The 24,510-nt window shown below is 38.1% G+C and overlaps 1 protein-coding gene across 23 annotated transcripts in view; it reads left to right on the top strand.

Annotated features, from left to right (window-relative positions):
- DLG2 (discs large MAGUK scaffold protein 2) overlaps positions 1–24,510 on the top strand; it is a 983,885-nt gene that overhangs the window by 434,504 nt on the left and 524,871 nt on the right. The window lies entirely within an intron of this gene.

Genomic DNA, 24,510 nt, shown 5'->3' with positions numbered 1-24,510 from the left:
TCAAGGTCACAAATACATAACATGCAAAACGTTTTTGCATTTTCAGTTATTGAATCAGTAAGAAATCTATCCTCATCATTGTTACTACCCTTCCATTTCCTCTTGAAGTCAGAAATGTTAATTTTTGATTCCTAGCCTTTGAAAATAAATGAAATAAACCCCAGATATTAACAGAATAGGGTTAGTTTCTGCACCTGATGCTGAACCTTAAAGCTAGTGGAAAATATAGGATATCTAATGAGCACAAAAGTTAATAGATAAATCTGTAACCACTGGAAAATGTTCATAAAATGCTGTGTCATGATAAAAAAAATCAAGCAACTTACATTGAAAGTATTTAATACATAAAGTATAAAGGTGTTTTTTTTCTATTTTTGATGGTTGTTTTTCCTCTTAAAATGCAAGTCCAGTCATGCTTTGCAAGGGAAGTGTCTAAAACTCAGGCAGATGTGAGATGCCCACATACTTTGTAAAGTGCTGCCTGGGGCTTTTAATTTTTTAGCTCTAGGAAACCTTCTGATAGATTTCCAAAGGAAACCAAATTAATCACCAAAGCTACTGTAATTCTAAAGAGATTCTTCTCACCATAAATGGAAACAGATAATTAAAAATATATTTAATATAACTATTTGGTTTAGGCATTGTGTGCTGTATTATTTGCCCATTTAATAGATTCTTAGCCATTTCCCACAACACAGAAAATATTTAATGTAAGCATATTAATACATGCATGTTGGGAAAATAATAATCTTTGATACATTTAAATACTGGATGTATTAAAACCAGCTTTCACTGCTAAGAAGATAGAGTACAAGACCTGCAAGATGTTTCTCATTGGCTTTTACCAGGAAATGCTTGATATAAGTTCATAGCAATAGAAGATATCACAATAGACAAGGGTGAAATTCATCCTTTAGTTGCAGGTTGTTGTAAACTGGTGTCAAATTCACATACCAGCTTTAATTTCCTGTTAATTGCATATTGGTGAAAACAGTCTCTCTACCTCACAGAAAAAAAAAAAGTTGGCATTGGAAAAAAATGAGTGAGGAAATGCTGTGTAAATTAGGGTGACACCTGCTAGTATGTGCACCAGTATGAAATACAACATTTCTGATGGATTTTTTCCATCTGAACTTTTCAAATGAAAGGAAAACTGGAGCTAGTAGAACTCCTTCCATTCTTGGGCACATAACTGTTTGTTATAAAATTTTGTCTCTGGGAAGGGAAAAAAACCTCAAGTAATCTACATAACATACAAGCATGTGAATAGGAAAATCTGTGTTTCTGAGTATTAAATCTATGAATTCAAATTTCCCCTCTAGTCTTAGTGGTTTATAACAAAAGCACGTGTGTGTACACTGATAAAGGGGCTCTCTTGTGAATTACTCCTTAAAGTAATAACACATGGGCCGCAAAATGTGTTTGCAGTGTTGCTTAAACCCACAAAATGAGGAAACATTTTCCTAAATACAATAGATTTTGATAGCACTACTTAGCCCCTGGAAAAGAGAGATTCTGTCACTAATCTATTTGCTGGAGTAATAGATTTGTCAAAAAATACAGAGCCATGGGAAATTCTTGACAATTTCCTCCCCATCCATATGAAATGCAGTGTGTCACAAAAACACACTGCTGAGGCTCCCAGCATCTCATCACAACAGAAAGCACTGCCATAATTATCTCTGCAACATAATGTATTCTGATTACCTATGTACAGCAATTATATAAAATGAGAGAGCTGTTAATGTGCTATCACTGAGATACAGAACTCATGTGAATAATTTATGTAGAATGAAGTAGGAAAGTGCCCTCTTTTAATTAAAGGTAAACTCTAGAACATTCTCAGAGAACTCCAAAGTATAAAAATTACCTCCTAGAATAGAAACATGGAATACTTTGTTTTGGAAGGGACCTTTAAAGGTCATATAGTCCTGCTCCCTGCAATGAGCATGAACATTTCACACTACATGAGGTTGCTCAGAGTCCCATTCAAACCTGACCTTGAGTATTTCCTGGGGTGAGGCATCCACCACCTCTCTGAGAAACCTGTTCCAGTGTTTGATTACTTCTTTCACCTAACTTTGGAATATAAATATAATTACGACTTTTCCTTAGTGGCTACTAGTGTGTGGTTCTTGCCTTACTTTCTTCAAAGAAATTAGTATATGTGGCTTTTTATACAATGCGAATACATTTGTTTTGCTGGATTATGTGTCTTTACCAGGAAAGTACTAGCTATAGGTTTGTTTGAAATCCTAGATATTACAGGAAGTAGTTGAATATCTTCCCAGCCTCCTTCTTTCAAGAAAGCCATAGGGATTGAGTGCACTCTCAGCAAATTTGCAGATGACACCAAGCTGAGCGGTGCTGTTGATACTCCTGAAGGATGGGATGCAATCAAGAGGGACTAGGAGAAGCTCTAGAAGTGACCCATGGAAATCTCATGAGATTTGACAAGATCAGGTGCAAGCAACCCTGTTTATCAGCAACCTGGGTCAGGGCAACCCTGGTTATCAGCCCAGTCTGGGGGATGAAGGGATCAGTGCAACCCCATGTGAAGGACTTGGGGGTGCTGGTGGGTGAGAGGCGGGACATGACCCAGATATGGGCACTCACAGCCCAGAAAGCCAATCCTGTCCTGGGCTGCATCCAAGGCAGTGTGGCCAGCAGGACCAGGGAGGGGATTCTGCCCCTCTGCTCCACTCTGGTGAGACCCCACCTGGAGTGCTGTGTCCAGCTCTGGGGTCCCCAGCACAGGAAGGACTTGGAGCTGTTGGAGTAAGTCCCAAGGCCTTCACCAAGTTAATTAGAGGGATGGAGCACCTCCCCTATGAGCAAAGACCAAGAGAGTTGGGTTTGTTCAGCCTGGAAAAGAGAGGGCTTTGCATCCTTCCAGTACCAGAAGGAAGACTGCAAGAAAGCTGGAGAGGGACTTTCTACAAAAGCATGTAGTGACAGGACAAGGGGGAATGGATTCAAGCTAAGAGAGAATAGGTTTAGAGTACATGTAAGGAGGAAGTTCTTTGTCTTTGCTGTGAGGGTGGCAAGGCACTTGAATAGGTTGCTAAGAGAAGTTGTGGAGGCTCCATCCCTGCAGGTGTTTTAGGCTGGGCTGCATGGAGTTCTGAGCAACCTGGGCAGGTGGTGAGTGTTCCTGCCTATGGCAAGCAAGTTGGAGCTAGATGATCTTTGGAGTCCCTTCCAAGTCAGACCTATCTATGATTCTATAACTCTGTGATTGGAGAAATCATTTTCCTCACGTGAGGGACAAATCTATTGTGCTAAGGGTGCGTTGGCTTTTTTGTCCATCACCAATATCTTAGGAGTTTAAGCTGTTTTCTCATTGTACTGGATCTGAATCAAGAAATATTTCAGAGATAAAGGCTGAATAGTTGAGGTGCATGTCTTTAGAGAGCAATGCTGACTAGCTGGGACATGTGTCCAGAGTTTTCACCAGCTGAATCCAGGTTGTACCAAGGTAGGGGTTTTATAACACGTTTCTGAAGATTAGTGCTTTCAAGGCCCTGCCAGCTGCATTTCTCAAGCATCATTACTGAAAAGGTAAAAAAAGGTACTTAAAGTATCTCTGTGCCACATTTTAGCTCTTCACTGCACCGAGTCCAGTAGCTCTATTTCTTCTTTGCTTACCATTTTTCTGGGTAGAAGTCTGAAGAAATGAAAGTCCTTCCACTGATGTGAGTAGATTTTAGGTCATTTCAAAAGTGCTTGGTTTTCTTTTAATTTGAAAGAGAATCACTTCACTCCATCAGTGCATCATTATAAAAATGAGGTCCTGGGTTTACTAATGATCATAGGCTGAGTTAAAATGATCAGATTTGCCAGAGTTTAGAAAACTAGAACAAGTAAGAACAAGTAAGTAGCTTAGGAGCAAGTAGCATTTTCTTGCAACTGGCAGTGCAAATTGCAAGTATGTGTTTCTAGATATTGTATCTATGCTGAGCAGTAAAAGTTTTGTTTTTCAAATACAGTCTGTCTTAGATCTGTGTGACTGTTCCCTTTTCTTTTAAAATACAATTTCTTTGAGACAAGAGCATTTTATAAGAACATACTCATTTTAATTACCTTTTCCCTTGGGGCATGATTACATTCTTTTTTGTACTGTAGTTTCTTATTGTTTTTTATTTAGTTCTCCTAACATTTTTAATGTGCTACTATCTTTTTAGTTTAACAGTTAGCATTCTAATGTTTCAATATTGTAAAACATGCTTCAGGATAATTTCTTTTCAACCATTATTCAGTGAAAATCTAATTTCCCTCATTCATTCCATTCTGAACTGCTGAGTGACATCTGGAGAATTTCTAACTAAGCAGTGAGAATTGTACATTAAATCTAAAGAAGAAATTTAAAAATTAAGAAAAAATAATAGTTTCAGGGAAAAAAAGAAACTTAATTCTCTGAAGATTTTGAATTCACATTTTAAAGATGATGTAACAATAATAAAAGGGACAATTATTTGTTTTTTAATTGTAAAAGACTTAAATTTATGAAGTGACAGTATAGGCGCATGAATGAAGCTAAGATTCCCACTTTCAGAAAACTGGGGGTTTCTTTGAGAAAAAGTGAAAAAAATGAGAAATCATTTTCCTCACGTGAGGGACAAATCTATTGTGCTTAGGGTGCATTGGCTTTTTTGTCCATCACCAATATCTTGGGAGTTTAAGCTGTTTTCTCATTGTACTGGATCTGAATCAAGAAATATTTCAGAGATAAAGGCTGAATAGTTGAGGTGCATGTCTTTAGAGAGCAATGTTGAATAGCTGGGACATGTGTCCAGAGTTTTTACCAGCTGAATCCAGGTTGTACCCAGGTAGGGGTTTTACAACATATTTCTGAAGATTCTTTGGTTTTTTGTTTGTTTTTTGTTTTTACTAGCACCTGCCTTGCAGGTGAACACCATATAGGATGCCATATGTTTATTTTTTCTCACAAAAGAGGCTGATACAACTGACCTCTAAAATGAAGTCCTTTTATCTGGATTAGTGAAAAGACTACAGAAAACATTTTAAAATATTTTAATGTCTGTCTATTTCTCTGTTTAATTAATTAATTCAGAATTTATTAATAATAACTGAATCCCTTAGCCATGCTTTCAGCTACAGCAAATTTCATAGGAGCTGACAGAACTGGGTTCACCCTGCAGTAACTGCTGGTCTGAGGCTCAGTGATTGGAGCTACAATAGTTCATAGGAATTTCATCAAATTCACAACCAAAGGCTGTCATTTACTGTTGTCTCAGAATTGTATTTCTAAACATTACTAGTGTTACAGTGATTCAAAACCCATATTGTTACTGACAGTTTGGGAAAGAAAATACCAGGTCTTTTTGAGGTTCTTCAAGTAGCCTTGAGAAGAGGCTGCTACTGTGCAGATTATAAAATGAAGTTATTCCCACATGTTTTCCAGAATGGCTTTTACATCCAGTAAAATATAAGGAGGCTTGCTAGCAGTGTAATTCTTCTTGTACCTTGCAGAATTGTCTGTGAGAAACAAAGAATAAAAAAATTGTGTTCTTTATTTTGCAGGAAATGTGTTAGAAAACTTTCACAGAGAGAAAAGCTTCAATTTTATTTGTTTCATACTTGACTTAAGACTGTTAAGACATTGAGACTGTTAAATCTGCCTTTGTCACCGTAAAGAGTTGCTAAGCTGGGTGAAAACAACACATTTCCCCCCAGTTAAAAAATTCTTTACACAGTTAGTATGGTATATAACAGCCTCTGTGTGTAAATGTGAATCAGGCTAAAGTTAATGCAAGTTTTGTTATCACTGTCTTTCTTCCTCCTTTCTTTCCACATGCATTTAAGAAGTTGAGATAAATAGGTTTCATTTGACTTCAGACAAATACATCTAGAAAATAAATTAATTTTCTGAAAACTCATGATTCAAACAATCCTTCCTTCACACATTTATATACAGCCAAAAGACACTTTTTTTTTCACAGTTGTTTTGATACTATTTTTAAAGACCAATCTTGTGAATGTTGAGCAACACAATTTTTCATCTGAAGCCCGACGGCTGCCCTGTGGAAACCTCTGCTTTCCACGTGTACACATCTAAGATTTCTGCTAACGTCCCAGTGGCGTGCTTGACTACCAGATTCAGTCTTAGGTTTTCAGATCTTGAAACAGCTGGTAGATGTTTGTGCTTTCAGGGGAGTGGCAAAACTTGTGGCCTGCAGGGTGCAAGAACATCGCACCAAGGACAAAAGTAGCTGCTCGAAACACTCAGTGAGATCCCTTGCTGCATGCACCACCTCCAAGAAAAACTTGCTTTTCCTCATACTCAGCATGTCTTAGAAATCCCATCTGACTTTGAAAAATGCTCCTTTACCCTCCCCACTTCTCTTTTTTTTTCCCAATTCCACAGGTCTTTGTGATTCTAAAATGTTACAGGCCATGAAATAGAAGTCAATTTTTGTGGCCCACCTCTCAGCACACAAAACTCCTTTAAAAGGAGAAAAAATATGCACAAAAAGTTGTGCTGCTTATTTCTCTAAGTTTTCTTTTACCTGGTGATTTTTAATAATGAAGGTATGGTTTCTGTTGCCTATAGCAAAATATCAAGTATTACCATGAAAAATATATAATTGTGGTCTTGAATTGTTTCTTTAGGCTTTAAATACAGTTTCTTAGAGACCTTTTCCTACAATTTTATTTTAAGTAAACTGCAACCCACCCATGTTCCCTTTGCTAGTAATGTCCTTGTTCTTATTCCAAATTACAGTGTAGTGCCCATGATTATATCCCCAGGAAGACTCCTGTCAAATGCAAGTGTAAATAGAACTTGGAGAAATGGAGATGCATTGATTGGAACTTAAAACACCAGCTTCACTTGGTGTGCAGATGGCGATGGATTTTTCTTTTTAATATCCCTTTGCCAGTTCCCTGTTGGATGAACCACAGAGTTGTGTAGTGGGTGGACTTAGGTTTGCAGGCAAAGATGCTCTTCTGTTGTGTTTACTGGTGTAGACAGGCCTAAAATTTCAATAACTTTTCAATGTAGTAGCTTCTTTTGGTTTTACTGATTTCTTTTACCTCCTTAAAAAGAGTCTGACTACATTCCTGTTTTTAACCACTTGCTTTGGATCCTGTGCATGGCATTAGGGTTTTGACTGCTAGAGGCCTTATTTCTCTCCTCCCATGAGCTTGAGTGGAGAATTTTCTGTGAATAAGCTTTAATGTATGATTTGGAGACGTAGTTTCAAATCCGTGTATTGCTGTAGATTTTTTTGATAATAACAATTGCAGTAACTTGAAATGTAAAGCTAACCTAGTAGTGCCTGGGATATGGCTGTAGGCACTTAATGGCACTTTCTAGGGGCTGCAGCTTTGGACTTTTAATTTGCTGAGCATTAGCAAGATTTTTCAGCCTACAGGAGATACTGGAAAATAGCTTGTTATCCAGAGATAATGAGGAGAACTGAAGGATGTAAGAGAACAATGAGGTCTCATAGTAGTCTTATTTTGTTTCCTCTAAAAGCTTTAGTTTTAAATGGAAGGGTTCAGTTTTTGTTTCATATTTTGGAATTTGCTTAGCTTAAGGGATAAATAAAGTTAAAATATAGAAAACAGAGCGATAAAGTTATGGAAAGTAACTGCTCCATACATGTTCCTATGTTTGCAAACATGATTGGTCTGTATGAGAACATGAGGAGGAAAGTGTGTAAATACTGTTGATTAGTCCAGACTGACCCCTAAGTAATACCAGTTTTTACTGGAAAACATAAAAAGAAGACCCACAATTATTGCATGTTTATAGAAATAATGTCTCTTACAAAAAGCATTTAATTTGGTGAGGCTGGTTCTCCTGCCAAACAATTTACTTACCATAAGAAGGATGTTTGTCCTATTGCTGCTGTTAATTGTTAGAAATCTGCCAACTGCATTCATATATTGGTGTACTGAAAAAATACCCCTGCAACAGAAATGTGCACTGGGATTATAGGTGTGGATTTAAACCTGTCATGGATATAAAGTAAAAAAATAAGTAGATCCTGTTTATGTTATTTTATTTAAAGAAATTTGGTTACAAAATCATCACTGTATGCTGTTGTAATTTGCAATGTCACTACCAGACTGATAAGGGAACTTTAACTGCAAAGTGAAATATTTTTCTGTATGAATAAAGTTAGTGCATTTAGTCATTATGATCCCACTCAGCTAATAGGAATCTTTTGAATAAACCACATGTTCTGTGCTTTAAGTTCTGTAATAACAGTATTTTTCTTCATTATAGAGCACCCTTCAAATGTCTTTGTGAAACCATTTTTTCTATGGCAGTGTAGTCTTCCCTCTGCCTAAGAAATTATAAAGTATCAAGAAAGACAGAAATATTACATCTGACCTTCTCAATGACTTTTAATTTCATTTTCACTAAGATAAATATATTAATACTCCTTTAAAGCCTTTTCTGTGTTGTTTAATACTGATGTCCATACAGGTGTCATAGATGCATATGTCATACAGCTTGCACTGAGACTGACAATTTTATTAAAATTTTAAGATATTTTCATAAATATTTGTGTGCATGTACACAAATACAACTAAAGGTTTACAACTAACAAGAGTTCTGTTGTAAACCTTTTCTGTATGTCAGAGCCCTAGTATTTCTGTAAAGACAGAGACTCTTACTCCTCTGGATTTGACAACATTATGCACACTGATGATGGAGCTCTCTGACCATGTGTGTTTCCATCAATGGTATTTTTTTATATTATCTCCCCACCTCATACTTATGGCAAAAGCATTTTCAGTATTGCTAATTTAATTTCCTTTTGATCCTGTGTCAACATAGATTGATGTCATATTTCAATCCTACAACCCCTGGCTTTCCTCTTGCTCTGCTATTATATATGTTGGTATTCCCAAGAGCTGCAAATTCCTCCATCTACTCACCAAATCATGCATTGTTTATGAAGGATCATATAGAAGAAAAAGTACTTGAGTGTGATTTTTTTTTTCCATTTCTGAACTCTCCTTGGCCATTTATGCATTTGTGAACTTTGTGGATTATTTTGCTGTCTGATCTTCAACTCCAGCTCTTCAGGTAGTCTATACCGCTGATGCAGAACTTAAAAATGGTCAAACCTCACTCCCTGTTTTATCTGGGATATGGAAAAGGAGTCTCCCATTCCCCCTCCCTGTCTAGGTCTGCTTCTCCCTGGTGATCTTTGCATCTCTTAGAGACATTTCAGGTGCTGCTGCAGGGCTGGAGCAGGGCTGAAAGCGGTGTAACTCATCTGTGGGGGTTGTTAAGAGGGCTGGGAGCACAGGAAACCTCCCTCCATTAGCAGTGATCATTCATTCAAACCATGCTGATGGCAAACGGGAATACTGAGTGGTCCCAGCACTGTCTGGGGATTTTTAACAAGCCCTAAGAAATGAAGAACATAATTTCTGCAGGAGCAGAAAGTTCAGCCTTCGGTGGCTTCTGCATATCCGGAGGAAAAGATCTGCCATCAATATTCAGCTTGGCACTTCTGTTATTAGGTCTCAGCTAAAACAGCCATTTATAAGGGAGAGGGAATGGGATTCACTGCATATTTTATGTTACTGAAATTAATGGGCTCTATGATGGCTTTGCAAAGCATCCCACACAAAGGAATAAGTGCAAACCCTTGGCTATTAAGCCTGTGCATCTCACCTTAGACTTGTCAAATTTTGTGAAGCACATTTCACTGGAAGTGTTAAGGCAAAAGAGAAAGAGTGATTCTTAAGATTTTAATGTGTGTGCAGAATTTCTCCACTTAATGAATTGCAGGTGGCTTAACTAACTTAGAAATAATTTAGCCTCTCTTAGAAGTTCTTTTGAAACTTGGAAATATAAGGGATTGCATAAGATATCAGAGAGAGTTTCAATAAACCCTGCTATAAGCAATTGCACTTTTAGAATATCTATTAATTCTCTCAACCCCCAGGGAAACGTGAGATTTAACATCATCTCTGAACTCCTTGTTTTTATTTTGTTTTGCTTTATTTACAGTTTTTTCCTTGAGACTTAAATTTCAGATTAGGAATGTCTAAAGATAGAAAAAATTTAATTTCCTAGACTGTATGCCTATATATTTTCCTGCTTTTTTTTAAAGCTCTAATAAATTGCATTGTTATCCCTCCTTGAACTGCAGCTCTAATGAATAGTATTCATCTCTTTTAAGCCTTCTTTTTCTATCATTTTAATATACAGTAGTCTAAAATAAGTCCTTTACAGGGATTTTAGGTGAAAATATTTATAAAGCAAGCTCTTTTTTGAGGACAGGAAGTAAACAGAAAATAAAATTTATGTAAATATATATATAATGTTGGCAGCCTATGTGATTTTATGTAACTCTAAGGTAGTTAAAATTACCAGATAAAGTCTTTTTCCTTTTGGAAATTATTCATAGGAATATCCCCATCTCAATTAACTGTCTTCAAAATATTTAAAAATCATACTTGCAAGCAAATTAATGTATTTCAAATCCTCATTTGAATTTTGTTTTGAATTATGTGTATCTTAATATTTTAAAAACTGGCACTCCATTTAAAGTAAAGCAATTGAATGACATGTTGAATTCCCATAGTTTTTTTTTTTTCAAGGAAATTCTTCTTTTAATTTATTTTGAAATCAGCTTAATCAGTTATTGAAATAGTAGCATTTAATGTGGCGCCCCTGTGGGTAGTGGTATAAATAAATGCAGATATTAGCATTTATTCCACTTGGGATATCTTTTGTTTTTTATCCTTTTCATGCTCTTTTGGGACTTTTCTGCATACACTTTCTTTCTGATAACAAATAATATATATTCCACTTCCTACTAATGAGAACCAAATACTGATTTCTGATATGTCCTAGTAAAAAGCAGCGAACGTACAAAAATAAACAAGTACATGACAGAAATGTCAACTATAGAGTCACTTTAGGAATTCATATTTTGAAGGAAATGGCTACCTTCTTTTTTTTTTGGTATATATTTAAATAAATTCAAAGAAGAAACATGGCAATGGCACCATTTACAATTTCAGATTTATAGCATACAGAAAAGAGGCTCCAGTTTTTTGTGTAGAACTGCAAATATGTGCCATTTATAGTCTGTTCCAAGTCAGTGCTCTTTATATAAATGTACTACTGAAAATCTGAAGCATTCTGAAGCTGGCACAAGGAACAGAATGGGTCCAGAATAACTGAGTAGCCACTTATGCATCTGAGGCTACTCGTATAGCTGAAGCGCACGTGCTCAAATTATTTTTTCAGGCAGGTCAACTCTGAGAGCATGCAGGGAGTTGTCAGAAGGGATGCAAGGGTGTTGGGAAATGCAGACATCTGACTGCTTTCTAGGTGAGAGCCAAACACTTGTGAATGAGCTACAGTGATGTGAGAAAATTAGTGAGGTGGGAGGGACTCGAGAATTGCTGATTTTCATGTGGTTAACATAATAACTGAACACTTGGAAATTTTGGTACAATGATAGAATAAGCTTCACTTTGAAAACATTGGCTCCAACAAAGTACTTCAGAAGCTTTAAGAATAGACTTTGTCCTGTTAACGTAATGTATTTCACAGAGTCTTTTTCATCAAGTTTAAGACATAAATTTTTACAGAATTGCTTTGTAAATACAGTGTAATAAGAAACAAAGGAAACATTTTCACAGTGGTTCCATAACAGTCAGAAAGGTCAAGAAGACAAAGTATTAAGACCGTATACTCCTAGCTATTTCACTATTCTAATAGTATTTTTTTAAAAAAGAGGACAGTCAGTTCAAAGGTGAGATATCATCCTGCATTTGTTCAGACAGCTAATGTGCATCTTAGAACTTTAGTTAATCACTTGTAAAAGAAAGGCTTCAAAACATTTTCTGCTGAAACATGTAAGCATTACTTGGGTAATTAGAAAAGCTAATAAGGACATAATTTAATAAGCTAATAAAGCTGAAAAATATGTCTGAGAACATGGATCCATGGGGCCAAAATATAACTGGTAATTGGGTTCTGCTTTCAAGACTACAGATGCAATCATAGAATGGCTTGTATTGAAAGGGATCATCATGATTATTCAGCACATGAAATTTGTACAAGGATGTTGAAGAATTTTTTAAATATATTTTTGTTTCCAAGAAAATGTTTGCAAAATAATCATAGAATGGTGAAATTATAAAATCATAGAATGATTGGGTTGGAAGTGACATTGAAGATCTTCTTGTTCCAATCCCCCTGCCATGGGCAGAGACATCTTGCACTAGACCAGGGTACTCAGAGCCCCATCCAATTTGTCTTTGAGCACTTCCAAAGATGGGACATCCACAGCTTCCCTGGGCAACTCTCAACCTTCACAGATCAGAATTTCTTCCCAGGATGTAATCTAAACGTCTAATCTAGTTGTATGTTCACAAGTTGTGGCAATTCCCACACAGGCAGTTTTCACTTTGGTTTAGTCAGGTAGTGTTTAGGACAAAGTCACTACACCAAAAACTAAACACACACCTCCGAGGGGACAGCACACATCCACTGTTGAGCTCAAAGTCTGACGGCCAGAGAAGCTTTTGAGTGAGGTTCATCAGTGCCAGTATCTCAGCTTTTGTGTAGCTGAAGCTCTGTTCAGGGGCAGCCCACCGCTTCCGGAGCAGCAGCGATGAGATGAATCACTCAAAATGGTACATTTTCCTTGCTGTGGATAGGCATTCACACAACTGTGATTAATGTTGCCAGAACTTTGCTCATGCAGAGATGTTTTATAAATAGTAAAATGTGTTTTTCCCACTCTATACATGATAGTTTATGTGAATAATGGTTTATATATATAGCGCTGACTTTTAGATCTGTGATCCAACTGCAACAAAGGTCAACAACAAGTGAAAGTCATGCTTGCTTTCTCATTGTCAATATAAAAATGAACTGTAGCTCTCAGTTTTGTTCCCAGGAAGCTTTTCTCTTCCTCAGCAGAAAATCACAGCTCCAGACTCAACAAATTCTTTTCCTTGTTGGTATTATCAGTTGAGTAGCAGAGGATTGACAGAAAATGCAGAGTAACTTGTCTTTTCTCATAGAGGTGGTTTATGTAGAGAAAATGATGCAATTTTTACAGGAAAACTTCTGTTTTGGGGAGTTTAGATTGTTACTTCATCAGAAAACAAACAGCAATATTGGTCTTTGGTGATCCATTTAGAACTCAGCCAAGCACTAAAAAAGATGGAAAATGAATAATATCTTTAAATAGGCGATATTTCCAGATGAATGTTGCAGATTTGGCCCACTGCACATATAAAGTTCTGGAAAGTATTTATTTATATAGTCAATCAATCCATTTGTTGGATCAGGACTTAAAAAAACCTTCTCTGCCTAATAATAAAACTGCTGTGTCTAGACCAAGCTATTTGCTTGGGATTGTCTGAGCTTTGTTTTGGGTATCATTTTAAGATAATGTCTTTCATTTCAAAGTTAAGAGTGCCTCATGATTGCCTTATGATCTGGGATGAATCTAATTTTAACCTGGTTGGGTTTTACGTTGTCCTGATTTTCTAATAATTAAGAACACAGAAAATGTACCATGACATTGTTATTCAACTGACAATCATTTATCCAGCCTTTCTAAAAGCTAGTTGTTAGGACCAAAGGAATTTAGATGTTATTTTCTTTGTTATTTTATACAAGAAATTTACTTTTTTTCAGCTGAAAACATAAAGAAATTTTAAAAAAGTTGTTACATTATCTAGACTTTTTCAAATAGGATTTTTTATTCAGCACAGGAGGGATTTAACCTTTTAATTAAGCTAGCATTATCACAAAGAGGGATGGCTTTGAACATTGATAAGGTCAGTCTGCCAGAAAGAATTTTTTTTATTTCCTGAGATAACATTACTAATTTCTAAAGTATTCAACCTTCTCCTTTGCCTTCCCCTGCTCTTTGCAACTGCAAACCCACCAAAAACAATCAAGAAAGATGCAAAATACTGTAGAATTCAGCACAAAGGTAGATAGAGACAATGTTGACATGCAACAGTTGTATCCAACAGAAAAGTCAGGTGATAACTTTTAAAGCGATGAAGTTTGAGGTTCTCCAGGTTAAGGCATGTAGAATTTTGATTTTCATGGACTGGTAGTACATTTCCATCTAAATCATTGTCTGATGCCCAGAGAGTCTTCTATGCCACATATTATAAATTCATACTTTTATAGCATTTTTCAGCTCTAAAGAACATTTTAGACATTACTAACCCTGCCAAATATACACCATAACATGACACAAAACAAGTGTCTGATCACTTTCTGTAACTACCATAAAGGAGGTTGCAGTGAGCTGTGGATCAGTCTCTTCTCCCCAGTAACAAGTGACAAGACTGGAGGAAATAGCCTCAAGTTGCTCCAGGAGATGCTTAGATCAGATACTAGGAAAAAATCCTTCACAGAAAGGCTGTGGTCACACACTGGAAAAAGGCTACAAGTGAAGTGTTGGAATTGCCATCCCTGGGAGTGTTCAAAGGCATCTGAATGTGACAGCTGGGGATATGGTTTAGGGGTAGACTTGGCAGTTCTGGGTTAGTGGTTGGGCTTTATAATCACAGAGGTCTTTCACAACCTTAATGATTCTATGATTGAGGTGTGTACTCTGGTCTGTGTTTGCAGGCACTAAGAGCCCAGTTGGCTTTTTTAAGATATGCATGCTCAAATCACATAAAAATAAAAAGTATGCCTATTCTTTCAACATGACTATGGAAGGAGATCCCTAAATAACAATAGCCCCAACAGAGAATCGCTGTCTTCATCCATCAGGAAAAGTGCTGGTTGGTTCCCACACTTCAGCTCTAATGTGAAAAATGCTTCCATATCCAAGTAAGACAAAGGCAAATTGTAGATGCCAAGGTCTAAAAGCAGTTCTACAAATAGGGGAAATCTGTGCACATATCCCTTGCTTTCCTGAAATTCTGCTTTGCTACCTGGAGTTCTATTCTCCATGACCCACTCACTGCTTTGGTTCAGGCTTAGCCTTATGGGACTTGAAAAACAAAGGAAGCTTGCTTGGTTCTTCAGAAAATGCAGGTGTTAGTTTATTTTTAAATGGAATAAATAAAGGTGATGATAGGATGTTCCCTCCTAATTTCAGGTAAAGTATGGCCCAATGAGTGGTAAATTGATCAGAGGAAGTAAACCCAAGCAATCTTCCCATAACATTGAGCTTAGTGTACCTGCAGGCTGTGCAGTTTAATGGGGTACTCTCTTCCTGCCCTGCCCCTGACCTGGTGGAGTTTTATCCAGATGTGTCACCATCAGATCATTGAGCTGAAGGAGCTTCCCCTGGAACCACAAACTCCCTAATCAGGAACTAGGTTCCTGTGGAGAGAAGAAATATGGAAATACGGGTTTTTGCAATAGCCTCAGTAAAGCAAATATTCCCTTGTTAATGCAACGTCTTGATGTTTCTCTGTGTACTGATTTCTGTTTACAATGACAGCTATTTTGCCTGCTTGTGTAGTAACCAGGGCTTATTAAAGTATCTGAAAATGTAGATTATTTTATCACAATTATGCCGTATTGAAAGGCTGTGGAAAGATTAAGATGCAAAAGCCCATAGCTGTTTTTTCAGTAAGTGCCTGCTATTGAAATGTTTAACTCAACCCTTGTAAGTGTCAAGCACATGCAAATGCACCTGACACAGATGTTTTTTGCTGGCCTATTGAACATCTAGTTAAAATGGACTAAATCCATCTTTCTGTTGGTAAAAATTCATAGCTTTTCAAAGAGGGAACTGATAAGAATACTTGAGACTAGTAATAACTTGTTCAGCTCCAACATAAATTGCTTTGTAGAAAAAGAATTTTTTCTTCAGAGATAATGGTCTAGGTTCATCAGGGTGACAACAGTGAGATTGTCAAGTTTATGTACATAAAGTATTTGTATTTTTATTTAAGGAGATAGTTTTCCACAAATACTGAAAAATACTTATGTCTATACCTTCTTCACACTAGAAAAAGCAGGAATGCTATTAAAATTTATGAGGTATTTTTATGTGTGTATAAAAAACAGTTCTTTGTGTTCAAAGAACTGTTAAAGGATGGCAGGGTGATAAAGTTAACCACTCAGATTTAGGAAATGCAAGAATTGAGATGCTCTAAGCAATTTTATTGCAGGTCCTCTGTGGCCATATATTGTAATGTAGTATTACAATATGCATCAACTCTATTACATTTTTAATTACACAGTTACTTTTGTTTTCATGGGCTTTCTGCTTCTTTCAGTACGTGGAGTGGTACTTCATATGGCATTTTACATTCAACATATGTCTTCATGCATTATTTAATGCAAGGAGTTCCAGCTGCTCCATTATTAATTTTTTCATTGGTTTTCCTGTTATACTGAGGGGACCTTATGGAAGTACCTGAAGGGAGGGTGTCAAGAGAAGAGAGCCAGGCTCTGCTGACTAGTGCCAAGCAATGGGACAAGAGGCAGCAGGCAGAAATAAGGAAAAACTTCTTTAGTGTGCAGGTGACTGAGGGCACAGGATACCATGGTATTTCTCCTGTAAAAAGCCCAGCCCTCACTGATTTCAGCCAAAGTTGCTGATGCTCAGCACTTCTGCAAAAACTGGCCATCTGTGGCTTGCAGGGCATTTTAAAGTGAGGAATGTCTCAGTTCTACAGCTGTGGAAAGTTATGTCTTGTGAAAAGCCTAGCAATGAGTGAGATTTCTGTGGTAAAAGCAAGAATAGAAGCAGTTATCTACAATAGCATTCACCTGTCTTAGCTTGAGAGCATAATTTTGCCTCATAGAGCCTTCCAGCAGAATCCCCCTGTTTCTGTGAAAAATGATACTGGAATCCTACAGACACATAATTCCTGTGTGAAGCCAGGGAAGAAGGTTTCAGCTGCAGCACACAAAGGGCCTGTTGTGTCACGTGCTGCTGGACTAAATTGAAATATATATCTTTGGTACAGAAAACACAAGAGGGGGAAGCCGTTAGTTCTGTGGTTTTTTTTATTGTTTCTCTTTTATCCTTTGTTTCAGGCGATGCTAATACATTATTTATTTATTACGGTCCATGGTTACTTTGAACTCTTCTGATGTAAACCTCGGGTGTCAGTTTTGCCAGGCTGCTTTCCCACCGCAGGCTTATTGGAAGGGAAACTGAGACATGGCAACTCGCAGCATTTCCCAGCTCTGCCTCTCCAAATGCTCAGCTGTAACCTCAGCACAGTCCCCTCCCATGGGAGAAGCTGCTCTTTGGGGTAGGCAAGGGGTGGAAAAGGAGAATTTGTGAGGCTCAGTGCCTCTATGCTGGGGAACTGCAGCAGCAGAATTAGAAGGAGCTGATGGGGATGTAGATCTAGGGCTGCATGGGGAGCTGCAGGGGAAAACAGTGGAACTGCAGAGGCATGAAGGCTCCTACAGCAATTCGGGGAACATGGACATACCAGAAAAAAAAATGCTTTGAGTGGATTTGTTGAAGACTATAAAAAGGAGTAAGTGAGTGATGTTATTGCAGGACAGAGGGCTAGAGAAGTGGCTACTGCCTGATGCTGATAAATGGTACAGTTTCACCCACATCTTTCCTTTGCTCCCCTTAGATAAACAGTCAGTATTAGCTGGATTTTCTTTTTTTCTTGTTACTGGTTTTTGTACTCTGCAGCCACTTTCACCATTTAATCCAAGCAAAGCCACCCTCTTAGGATGTCTCTTTGTATATTGGCACTTCAAGTTAAAAATCTATTTTAAATTATTGGATAGCAAGTAGCAGCCTCCAGAGGGCTAAACTGATGCTGTTAACAGGTCCAAAATGTGATGCAGCATATGGAGCTGAATACCTCATGGTACAGATTTGCATGCAGGCGGTTTTAATTAGGATTTAGAATTCCTGGAGGAATGCAGCATTCTGGGCTAGTCTCAATCTTGTCAATACATAGTGGTTTTGTTCATTCTAAAGCTCACAAAAACTGATAGATTCCTACTTGCTTGTAATTTTTTGATACTTCTGTGAACTGTTTGAACTTTTTTCCATGTGCCAGCTTGATGTATGATAACTGCTTCTTTATGCTTACTATAAAAGGTTGCTGTCTTTTTTTCTCTTTTTTAAAAATAATTTTATATCAAGTCAGTTCAAAATAATAATAGTTTGAAGTTTTATGACATTGTATAAATACTTATTTTTTCCCTGCAACATATCATAGTTCAAAGTGAGATTATGCTTTAACTCGATGGTTACTGTGCCATCTTGTGAGGAAAAGGTGCAACTACCTCCAGCTGATCAAATGAAGAGGTACTTAGCTAATGCCCATCTCACTTCTTTTTCATCATGAAAAATAAAATCTTTTAGGGTTTCAAAAAAAAAATGTTATGAGAATGCTGTAAAAAATATTTGTTCCACTGCATTATACTTGCCTTTTTTTTTTTAAACTAAGCATATACTCCCTGCTATAGGCAAAAACCTGGTGCTTTCAGTAAACTGAGATAAGAAATTATACTTTTTTTTCTCCTTCTTAAAAAAAAAAGAAAATTAACTTCTGGTTGTACTAAATGGAAAATACATGCAAATTCTCAGTATTCAGCACTGATAATGTTCTTTCTGTGAACTAATTTGGCTCTTAGAGGAAACCTTTTGTCTTCTAAAATTTGCTATGTGTTTCTCAGAGATAGCACACTGTAAATTACCCAAAGTACTGCTAGCTATTACACTGAGACAAAAGCCCAAGTCCTGACTTTAGCAAGACTGCTTTACCCTAGAACATTTATGAGGAAAAAAACAGACCAAAACATTAAAAAGAAATTACAATGGCATCAGCAAACCTACAACTTTATGTTTAAATAATAATAATTATCATTGCTATTAAAGTCAGTGTAAGTGCACTAGATCTTGGACTAAAAGAGCAGACTGGAAAAATCCCCTAAGTTCTACTACTGCTTAATGAACCGATTCTCTCAGTGACCTTGAACAAGTTGCTGCATTTCTATGCCTAATTTTACCCACCTTTAGATGATGCACATCAACAGGATGTTATTAGTCTTGACTGCCACTTGTAAAGCTCTTGGGCTTCTTGGATGGAAGGTATTGCTGTGATATAGTGAAAAGCTTGTTGGAAATCTACTTGATAAGCAAAAGAGCAAGTCATTCACAATAAGTATAATTATTCAATGATTTAAGCTTCCTAATCTACTTCCACAGTCTTGGCAAGCAGATTGTGATTTCTTCCATTTTATATAATGAGAAGAGTATTTTTTTCTCTTTTTACTCTATAGATTGATTGCAAATATTCAGGATTCAAGCTGTGTTGCTCATTTGCAATCAGTTGGATGAGTAATATTATTTCTGCTCATGATTGGATGAATGCCCAATGATTTGTGTGTACAAATTGTGAAGTTTGTTTTCCAAAGATGCTCATTGGTATGACATTGAAATTTGCTGCCTTTGGAGAGCAGTAACAGTAAAATTCAACATACTGAAGACCAAAGAAAATACCAAGCACCAAAGTAGGACAAGGTGACATTAACACTTTTTTGGTGGGATTTTGCTGATTCCTCATTTGTCTAAATGGACCAAGTCCATTATGTTTTGTTGTTGTTGTTGTTGGCTGCTAATACTGAGAAAAAAATCCCGGAATTCTAGAATGGTTTGAGTTGGAAGAAGCCTTATTGATTATTTACCTCCAACTCCCCTGTCATGGGCAGGAATACCTTCCACTAGCCCAGGTTGCTCAGAGCCCCATCCAACCTGGCCTTGAACACTTCCAGGGATGGACCGTCCAAAACCTCTCTCAGAAAATCCAGTGTGTTGAATCCTGGACCTATTCTCATGCAGAAGGTGGGTGATGCTTGCCCTGTTCAAAGATAGCTCCCATGTCCAGGTTCCAGCAGATGACCAACAATGGGGGTAACCTATCTGGGAGCTGCAAGCAGCTCAGGTGCTGGTTTGAGAGAAAAGGCAAGTGAGTGAGAAGTAAGAAGAAGGTAGTACTGGGACCCTGTTGCATACCTTGCCTATTTCCAGATGGCAGTGGGACAACTGGATCTATAGGAGGTCATTGTTTCATGTGGGAAATTTTCTACAGAAATTCCTTTCCCTGTGGGTCTCGCTGTTAAATGGGTTATACAAAGAATCACAGCTTGTAAGGCGCAGAAGTCTGTCCCCTCATTAAGAGGACTGTAAAACAGAAATTTTATTCAAGACTTGAAATGCTGATGTATAACAGCTAAAACTGGTAGTATTGGTATTGTTTCCCAAGATAGAACATAACATACTGGCCACTGGCTTTGAAGAGTTATTGGGACTGGGATTCACTCATGAATGGATTATTATCTCATAGTATGCAGTGGTATTTTTTTCCATTATTAACATCTATAAGCTTTATAGCTGTATCTACTATGAAGGTTTGGCTGAGTGAAAAGCAATGTAACTTTTTTTGCTTATGTGTCTCTTGACGTTTCAGGGTGTTTTGTAGTTGGTCAGGAATCTCTGTAGATCAGGATTCAGTGGCTACTCATTTCATAGGGTGTTGTAGAGTCTGTGACCCCTCTGACATGTTTAGCTCCCTTGTTTTTCAGTCCTCCTATTGCAAGCAGCAGGAATGTGTGATGTATTGGAATGTGGCCCAGCCAAAGAGCTGTGTAGAGAACCAGGGACATGTACTTTTGAATGGCAACTCCAGCTGGGCCACATTCAGCAGCTTGGGTCAATTTGACCTGATATAAATTAAAATGTTCTATTTGCATTTTCTGCAAACTGATGGAAACAACAAAAAAGAAAAAATAAGCAACAAACTTCTGTAAAAATACCCGTTCCCTTTGGCCCAAAATTGAATGACATGTTCCAAGCTATCTTGATTCACTGTCAATTTGTCAAAGGTAGGTCATAAGAACATCTGTATTTCCATGCCAGTGCAGTCTTCTGGCTATTGTAACTTGAGAACTGCCTTTGTTGAAATTTAAGGTTTTTGACCATTACCTCCTGCTGGATTCATGTAGTCAAGTTCTGTCCAGCTGACAAGAGATCTCTTTGGCAGCCTTGGAAATGCTCCTTTAGACAGTATGACGTGAGGAGCAGTGATGCTGTAATAACCTCACACTGCAGAGAGAATGGTCTCTTATAAAAAGGCCACGTTCATATTAAAAATTCACAGCGGCGCACTCCACACCCCCATTATAGGTAATTACAGAGGATTTTAAATATCTGATGCTAGTTGGCAGCGTACAATACCCTGTCAGCAGCAGGCACTGATTTGTGATTTAATTATCATAAGACATCCACCTGTTCTTTTGTCAAATGAAGAGTAACATTTCCGTGCAATGATGCTTTTCCCTCCAGAAGTTTGAATTAGTCCTTAGAGAAAGGTTTCTAGGGAATGGTTTTTTTTCAAGGACACTTGCAGGACCCCATCAGACCAGGATGATGGAGATGAATGAGGCATTTCTGCAGGAGGGTCTTAATTCTGGTTTGGTATTTTCAGCCTTGCCACTGGCTTTTTGCTGTGTCAAGCAGTTTTGATTCACAGCTGAAAGCATTTCAATGAAGAGATGCTGTAGGAGGAAAGATGTATGAAAATCGATGAGTTTGATGCTAAGAACATGAGGCAAACCCATAGAAGGATTGACCCAGAAATGCTGTAGGCTTATATTTTGTGAAGAAGGAGAGGCTGGGCTTGGGATAGGAAGGAGACAAAGACAAAGAGAAGAGTGGAAATCTGTTCTGTAAACTTTTCAGTTGATGGCACGTGAACATGGATATTCAACTGAAGTTATCCTGGGCATTTATTGGATAAATAGATCAATTCAAATTATAAAGCAAGTCTATCACTGGAGATCCACACAAGTGTTCTCATCTTTGGGAGCACGGGGCTCAGGGAGAATCAATTTCCTCTGGGCTTTGGCTCCTGTTTATGCAACAGCTACACTGCAGTGTGGTGATGGGGAAAGGACTTACTGATGGTCAGAGATGTTCTCTCTTTAAGGCCACATCATAAAACTGCAAAAATGATCTGGAAAGAATAACATGTTGTTTTATATATATATAAACATAAATATATGTGTGTGTGTGTGTGTGAATGTATGTATATTATTACATTATTAGATTGATTAATTGTATAGAATCAAAGTAAGAATATATAAGGAAATATAAAAAACATAGAATAAATCATCGACTCATAAAATGGTTTGGGTTAGAAGGGACCTTAAAGATTCAACCCCCTGCAAGGGTAGGGATGGCATCCACTAAATGAAATTGCTTAGGGCCCCATCCAACCTAGGCTTGAACATCCCTTACAAGGATGGGGCATCTACAAACTCCCTGTGGAGTTTCATCCTATCCTAATGCTTCATCTGCTTCATCACATTGAGGAAGAATTTCTTCCTAATATGTAATCTAAACCTCTTCCATTTTAAAACCATTCCCCCTTATCCTGTCACTACATGCCTATATAAAAAATCCCTCCCCCTCCATTATATAAGCATCCTTAAAGTACTGAAAGGTCTCACCCTGAGACCTTCTCTAGGCTGAACAACCAGGCTCTTTCAGCCTATCTTCATAGGAGAGGTGCTCCATCCCTCTGATCCTATTCATAACCCTCTTCTGGATCTGCTGTAACACGTACAGAGGAGGGAATGTCTTTCTTGTGCTGAGGACCCCAGAGCTGGATGCAGTGCTCCAGGTGGGGTGCCACAAGATCAGAGTACAGGGTAAGAATAATTTCCCTTGACCTGCTGGCCACTCCTCTTTTGATGCAGCCCAGGATGAGGCTAGCTTTCTGGGCTGGGCATTCATTGTTGGCTTATGTCCAGCTTACCATGCACAAGAACCTCCAAGTCCTGTTTTGCAGTGCAGCTCTCAGTCCTTACAGTGGGAGGGACTCCACTCCTCCCACATCCACCCAGAAGATCAGGAACTTGGAAGAAGTGGGAAGCCTGTGTATATATATGTGTATGGTTTTTTGTTTCTGTAAAATGTTGTCAGCAGGACCAGGACAGTGATTTTCCCGTTGTTGTCACCAATGGTGAGGCCACACTGCAAATCCTGTGTTCAGTTTTGGGCCCTTCACTACAAGAAAGACACTGAGGAGCTGGAGTGTGTCCAGAGAAGGGCAACAGAGGTGGGGAAGGGTCTGGAGCACAAGTCTGATGAGGAGTGGCTGGGAAGGTGGGGGTGTTTAGCCTGGAGAAAAGGAGGCTCAGGAGAGACCTTCTCACTCTCTACAACTGTCTGAAAGGAGCTTGTAGTGAGGTGGAGGTCGGTCTCTTTGCCAAATAACAACTGATAGGATGAGAGGAAACAATTTCATGTTATGCCAGGAGAGATTTAGATTAGACATTAGGAAAAATTTTGTCCCTGAAAGGGCTGTCAAGCATTGGAACAGTCTGCCTGGGAAGGGGTTCACTCACCATCCCTGGAGGTATTTCAAAGTCGTGTATATGTGACACTTGGGGACATAGTTTACTGGTAGATTTGGCAGTGCTGGGTTGGATGGTTGGACTCACTGATCTTAAGGATCCTTTCCAACCTGAATGGTTCTATGTTCTATGATAGAGCTTCTTAAGGCTTCTGTCATTGCTGTCTGGTCTCCTTAAAAAGCAGCCACTGGACATTTCCATTTTCCCCATTCCTGAGTTAATGAGATGACTCTGGTATTCTGCTCCTATTTCTCCTCATTACGTCTTAGCAAATGACTCACTTAAAAGAGGATGTCTCAGAGTAGTTGTCTTTTTAGAAAGAGTGCTCACTCGATTAAAAAAATAATTGATTGCTTGTGGCTTAAATCATCTGTGTGCCAAGCCTTAAATGTGACATTGGCTGGAGTACTATGTATTAGACTGATGGCTACTTGCCCAAATAATATTTGGCTGGTGCCAGTCATTTCATATTTTCATTAATTATGTTATCTGAAAAGTGAATATGTGAAGGGCTGCAGGCATATCCCAGAAAAGAAGAAGGGAATAAATCATGTCACATGTGTATTCTGAAAATAATTGGCAACTGCTGAAACATTTCCATACATAAGATTGAAGGCAGGAATACACTGGGGTGGTTTCATTAGGAGGAATGAGTAAATGAAATAACACTCCATAGCTGAGTGGTCAATGTGAAGTGGACAAGCAGCAGAGAGGTCTGCTGCTTGCAGAGGTCTGAGTTGGGATGTTCTTGTATCTGGACTTCAGGCTTATTTTTCTTATATGGCCATACAAATAATACATCTTAGGGTTTTATCCAATAGCCCCCTCCTCAGGACACAGCTGAGGGGATGGCACCTTTTTACACAGCACTCTGGCTGGAGAACAGATCAGATAATTTAATTTAATTTTAAGGATTATATTCCTTGTTGTTACAAGCTTCATTTGAGATCTCGGACAAGCCCCTCCTGTTGCCTCTCCATGGAGAAGAAGGGTATAAGCAAAGAACTTTACTGCAGGGGAATCTTCTGTGGGACTGTGCCTCTGTGGGAGTGTGTGTGCTCTCCAGCATCAGAGTACGCACTGCCAGGTGGAAAATAACTCAAGTATTTCACAGAGAAGGGCTATAGAACTCTACTTCCTACTACACAGGGATG

The sequence above is a fragment of the Agelaius phoeniceus genome, chromosome 2, assembly GCF_051311805.1.
Source record: "Agelaius phoeniceus isolate bAgePho1 chromosome 2, bAgePho1.hap1, whole genome shotgun sequence".
Taxonomy (NCBI): Eukaryota; Metazoa; Chordata; class Aves; order Passeriformes; family Icteridae; genus Agelaius; species Agelaius phoeniceus.
Note: the sequence above shows the minus strand (reverse complement) of the source record. Positions and strands in the feature narration are given on the sequence as shown.